General features: G+C 40.7%; 2 protein-coding genes across 4 annotated transcripts in view; one reads left to right on the forward strand and one right to left on the reverse strand.

Annotated features, from left to right (window-relative positions):
* txk (TXK tyrosine kinase) overlaps positions 1–6,000 on the reverse strand; it is a 34,114-nt gene that overhangs the window by 23,284 nt on the left and 4,830 nt on the right. Inside the window, exon 1 of one of the 2 annotated variants that reach the window (XM_046064679.1) lies at positions 2,858–3,009. The exons of the other annotated variant lie outside the window; for it this stretch is intronic. The gene's annotated coding sequence lies outside the window, so the exon portion shown is untranslated. Of the gene's footprint in view, positions 1–2,857; positions 3,010–6,000 lie in introns of those variants that run through there. 2 annotated transcript variants of the gene reach the window in all.
* The window catches only part of tec (tec protein tyrosine kinase), a 21,623-nt gene continuing 18,632 nt past the window's right edge, over positions 3,010–6,000 (forward strand). The window contains exon 1 of one of the 2 annotated variants that reach the window (XM_046064675.1): positions 3,010–3,193. The gene's annotated coding sequence lies outside the window, so the exon portion shown is untranslated. The remainder of the gene's footprint in view (positions 3,194–6,000) is intronic. The other variant, XM_046064676.1, reaches the window with a different exon arrangement.

Genomic DNA, 6,000 nt, shown 5'->3' on the forward strand with positions numbered 1-6,000 from the left:
ACACTAAATGTTTTTAAACAGGTGGTGTGTGATAGTTCACATCATCCTAAAGATCTCTGCAATTCTTGGCAAAAAGAACTGCAGTCAACAAAGTGGCTGCAAAATTGCTGCAATGTCACAATTACTGGCAAATAAAATCCAGAATGAACATGGAGATATATTTAGTTAAATTGAGCTTTATAATGTGTCAAGATGAAAAAGATAAATTATAACACTTCTTCTCTGGTGGAACAATGGAGTGATTTTTCCTCCCAGAGTTTGATAACTCATACATCTGATTGGTCAGTACTTCTGCTGCCTCCGTTGGGTAGGGTTGCTTAAGGTTAGGGTTAGCCAATCAGAGGGAGAGTCGGGTGCAGGACTCGACGCAAAGTTTGTCAAACACTGGCAGGAAAAAAACGTGGAACTACAGGGCAAGAAATTGCGGTAACCATCTTGGCAAAAATGCATGGAGGCTATATCCTGACCTATCAGGTAATAGACAACATATTCCCTCTCCCAACTCGACACTTGGTCAACACCCCTTAGCGTTGCTTTTTAATGCTCTAGGTAGCCTTTAGGCTTGGTTTTTGGATGTCTAGGGCTCCGCAGTCAAGTTAACAACAACAAATATGCAACGTCCAGTAGACTTTCAAAATAAAACTAGTAGTTAACGTTGTGAAACATTGCAGTTTAGGTTAGGTTTAGGCAACAAAACTACTTCATTAGCTTTAGGAAAAGATCATGGTGTTGGTTAAAATAAGTACGTTACTTACGTAACTTGAATAAAAACATTCAGTGTTGACTTTTTGTTTCACACAGGAAACCAGGGGTGGATTGGCCACCTGGCAATTCTGGCATATGCCAGAAGGGCCGGACTATTTTTTTTGGGGTGGGCCGGTCAGATTGATATTAATATCAGTGTTTCCCACACATCAGCTTTACTTGGGCGGCCGTTGGGGTACGTTAAGGGCCTCCGAAAATATTTGGTGACCCATTTAAGTATTTTGCAGACAAACTGAGGGAATGATCCTGATCCTTGAGAGATTATAAGACTCAGACTGCGGATATTTCACAAGGTTTCGGTTTCGATTGGCTTCCTCATTAACAAGTCACCTCTGCGCACCCGCGGGTGAAAACGGTATCGAGTGCGAAAGTCATTTTGGCCACTTTATAAAACAGCCCACTGCTGATGGAGAAAGTCAACAGGGCAGACAAATACAGGGAGAGAGAAAAAAGAAAGAGGTAGGGCAAGCCGCTGTGTTTGCAGGAGAGGTGGATGTTCCTTGCTTTTATCATCAAATTTCTTCAAAATAGTATTAAAATATCTTCTCGTCTTGTTCTCATGACCAAAGTCTTTCATCACACCCCTATTCTCAGACCTTATGTCACCAACTCTTTACAACACAAAGTGACGCTGTTACACACAGTAGGCCTATTGCTTATATTATCTCACCATCTGTACACAAATGTAGCCTAAGTAGTGAATGTGTGTTCGTGGGGATGCATGGTAAGGTGGGCTGGCGTGGCTACAGTGCCAGGGCTGAATTTTTGTCCCAGTCCGCCCCTGCAGGAAATGAACACCGGTCTCCTGGTTTAAAGTCCGGTTTATGGCTCACTGTCAATGCCAACCCCCTTCTTACTCAAACATTTCTGTTAATTATCCTACGCCTACCTTTAGTGTTTATGAATGATACTACAGGGCTTCCCCCTACTGTTTAATCACCGACCACCAAATCTGAGCTGTTGGAGCATAGTGAATGCATCAAGAAGCACCGGTTTTACACAATAATTCTTCCTCTCAGTTGCTGCAACTAACTTGAATTCAACAACTTCTGCTGCTTCTAATAACTAACAACTGTGAAGTGTTGCCTGTGATGAACTTTGTCCGTGCAGAAAGTTTCAAGTCTCTGTCATGTTTCTAAGAAAAGAACTGAAACCAGCTGCTGGCTGCCATGAAAGAAGTGATCTTAAACATGTGATGTTAGAAAGGGGTATAATTGTTTTGGTCTTGTACTATTGTATTGACTTACTTTCACAGGTCAGCTGTTTTTTGAATAAACTTTCACTATAAAGCTTTCACTTTCACACACACACACAGGCCTGGAAATTAATACCTGCCAAGCACCAAATCCGTGTATATTTTCTGTTTGCTGAATAAATGTTGGAAGGCTATCTGCAAATGTATTCAGCACGATATTGTTGTATAATAGCTAATTGACTTTAGCTAGCAGCAGACCGGCATTAAAATACTGAAACAAATTTATATGTGACAAAGTCACTTTTTGTTTTTGTTTTGGTTGGTAAAAAATTATCCTTGGCCAGTGGATTTTTTTCTTCTTCCAGATCCCTTGACAAGTGAGCCAAAAAGTTCATTTCCACCTCTGCACACACAATTGTGGTTTTATAAGGTGGAGTCTGCTAAAGTGTGCCACTTTTTGTGTGTGTACTTGGCTCATTTTAGCTTGCTGGTTTAGTGACGTTACTATGTCAAACTCACTGACCTAGTACATGTAACCCTCTACCACGCCCAACATAGAAACCTCAGACCAATCCAAACTATTGTTACACGTCCACTAGGGTTGTAGCAACAAGGACATAAGTTTACAGCAGCAAGACATGGTAAAATACAAGCCAGAGCTGACTGTAAGGACTTATACTTACTCTACAAAAATGTCCTTACTTAAAAAAACTGTCTCCTACATGTTTAAAATGTTGTTATTTATCTACAAAGTTTTCCCACTTCTTTGTTGTTTTTAAGTGTTCCCTACTTTCTAAATATCATCTTTTCCAAAAACGTCTTCACTTTGCTAAACTGTTCCCAATTTAGGCTCCTCACTTTTAATCTGACCTCCCTTAAAAAAGAAAAAGTCCTCACTCTTAAGGCTGAAAAACTCGAGCTGGTCCTCAGAAGACCACACACACGCGCGCCCACGTGCACGCAGCGGCTTTATGTTGCAGGAGCAGATATTGAATCTTTTTCCACTCTCCTTTCTGACAGATTGACTAGTCAAAAGATCTCATACACCACTGACACACACACTCACACACTGCGGGTAGAGTGGGCTACAAGGAAGTTTAGTCTTTGTGTGTGTTGGTTGGCTGTGTGGCCGCCTCCCTCTCTTCATTTCCTGAATCCCGCTCCTCTGGTTCACAGCGATGTGGGAAACAAACGCGCATTAATGGACTAAAAACGGGAAAATGACGAGCGAAGGTAAGAGAAACACTTCTTTTATGTAAATCTACAAATTTGTTGTAGCCTAAATAAACATGTGTTGCGCAAAGTGCGCTGCTGTCAGTTAAACATAACTCACGGAGAAACTAGTTTCTCTTCACAGCAGCAAACCTGCAGCTCGGCTGTAATATAACCTACCTTTAAAACATTAGATTAGTGAAGAACAGGAAAACTAAACGTTATTAAAGTGATATATGAGGAATGTATCTTCCGGTAGAAACAACAAAGCGTGGCCTACAACGCGTCGTAAATGTTTTATATGAGTCTTGTGGTTATGCTTGGTTTTAAAGGCATGTTGTTTTATAATGTTATTGAACATTATCCACCTGCGAGCAGGTGTTCAGGCTGTCCACAATCCAGGGAGAGCGCGTGTGCTTTCGCTTTCCTGCTGCTTTCTAGTGCCGTCAGAAACACGGACAACACGTTAAAAATGCAAAGCAATCAGTTTTGTGCAGTGGTGGAAGAAGTGCTTAAATCTTTTACTGAAGTAAAAGCAGCGATATTCACGGCGTAGAAACAGACTCGGTCATCTTCAGTAAAAGTACAAAAGTATTGGCATCAAAATACAGGCCTACCTGAGTAGCCTACTCATTATGAATGATGTCATTAGTAATGACAGCATTCATGAGTAAGCTATGCATATGTAGGCAACTTGGTTGATACACATCACTGTAATGTTGTAGGCTGGCAGAACATAGACTTGTTTTAGCTACACAAAAGACTCGTTTTATGTCAGCGTTACTTAAATAAAGGCCCCCAAGTAGCCAGTGTAGTTATGCTATTTCAACCCAATTGATGAGCCTTCCTAAGTGGTTTTGGTACATAAACCTAAGCCAGCAAAACATTTTAGAGTCTAACCAGACGTTGTATAGTTATTCTTGTTAACTTCACCACAGAGCCCTTCGCGCTACTAAAACGACGCTAAATAGGTACCCAGGGCTTTAACCCCTTAAACTCTGCAATACAAATGGTCCGCCAGTGCCTACTCTGGTATTTTTGCCTATTATGATGTAATTTCTTGGAGTAAATGCAACATAGCCTATCCATAAAATATGTACAACACCAGCTAAAAGGTTATGTAAATCAGTAAACCATAATAATTGATTAAAGTGTTGAAATTGTGTGATAGGCCTAAATAAAAACAAATACAAAACTCGGGCATGTCTCTCATAAAATTCTACAAAATAAACACAAAACATGTTGATCAAAATTTTTCTAAACGTAGAAAGATGAACAAAAAAGTTCTCAACACTCCACGAGTCATTTGAACTGTGTTCCTTTTTTAGTTTTTGAGATATGGTCATTTGTATGAGCGAAAAAGGTGTTTATTTTGTGAAAGTACTGTATGTTCACTTGTTGTAGTCATCATGTCAACTACTACTACTAAAGTGTGTTAGACCAAGGGCTTCGATGTTGACTATATACTAAACTATGCTAACTATGCTAAACGAGTGTTTCTCTCAATCTCTGCAAGCTTCTCATTTGGCGCCACTCATTCGGTGTTTCGGATTAACAAGTGGCCCTGTTAACTGGTGACCTTAAGCCGAATGCGTCTGTGGTTGTCGTAGATACGACAGCTGTTGAAAACAGGAAGAGAATACGTAGCTGTCCCCGCTAATGCCTCTTTCTGTAGTTGTTCATTAAAGACAAAACACCTTTTTGATTCGTCTTTGGAGTTGTGTGTGTGTGTGTAAACCTGTCACGTACCACTTTGTGCTCTTTGTTTGCATGTTGTTATGGAAAATGTTGAAAACAGGAAGAGGTCAAGTTGCTCTTCCTGTGAAAGTTTAACATGATTGCTAATAAATGTTCTAAATACACATATTTATCTTTGGAGTCTGTCTGTGTCACATGTGTCATGTAGAAAAATGATTCAGCCTTTTAAAACGTATAAAATAAAAAGTATTTTTATCACGGGATTCAAACTCAGATCAATGTGGAAAAATAAATCAAAGTTGGATCAATATTCCACTAGTCTACACTATCATCACCTCTTCACCCTCTGTCGGCGTAGAATAAAACAACTTCAAGAGCAAACAGCCGGCCATCACTCTTTAAAACGGGAGACAGCAGATCAACTTGTGACAACACTGTCAAGACCATGTCAGTATTTTACTTGTTCCCTTCGCAACCGAGTAAACAACTCTGTGTTAAACGGCGGCTTGGTTGCGAAGGGAACAAGTAAAATACTGACATGGTCTTGACAATTCAATTTCAATTCAATTTTATTTATATAGCGCCAAATCACAACAACAGTTATCTCTGAGCGCTTTTCATGAAAGAGCAGGTCTAGACCGTACTCTGTGATGATATTTACAGAAGCCCAACAGTTCCCACCAAGAGCAGCACTAGGCGACAGAGGCAAGGAAAAACTTCCTTTTAAGAGGCAGAAACCTCGATCAGAACCATGACTCAGGGTGGGCGGCCATCTGCCTCGACCGGTAGGGGTGAAGGGGGGGGGAGAGAGAGAGAGAGAGAGAGAGAGACTACACAATATACACAGAGGTACAGACAGTGAAGGTGATGTTGCTATAGACTAAATGAAAAATGGTACAGATATTTATAATAGTGTTAATGGTAACAATCGTAATGTTAATTATTATAATAACAATAGGACTAGTAACAATAGTCATTGCAGCAGAGGGTGTCGAGCAGGAACACGGGGGCAGCAGGTGACCCGCAGCCACAGATCCAGACTCCACAGCTCCAGAGCCAGAAAACCTGCAGGAAGTGATAGGAGGAGAGAGGAGAGGGACGAGAAAGCACAAGACTACCAGAAAGGGGAG

The sequence above is a fragment of the Micropterus dolomieu genome, linkage group LG12, assembly GCF_021292245.1.
Source record: "Micropterus dolomieu isolate WLL.071019.BEF.003 ecotype Adirondacks linkage group LG12, ASM2129224v1, whole genome shotgun sequence".
In the NCBI taxonomy this organism is placed as follows: domain Eukaryota; kingdom Metazoa; phylum Chordata; class Actinopteri; order Centrarchiformes; family Centrarchidae; genus Micropterus; species Micropterus dolomieu.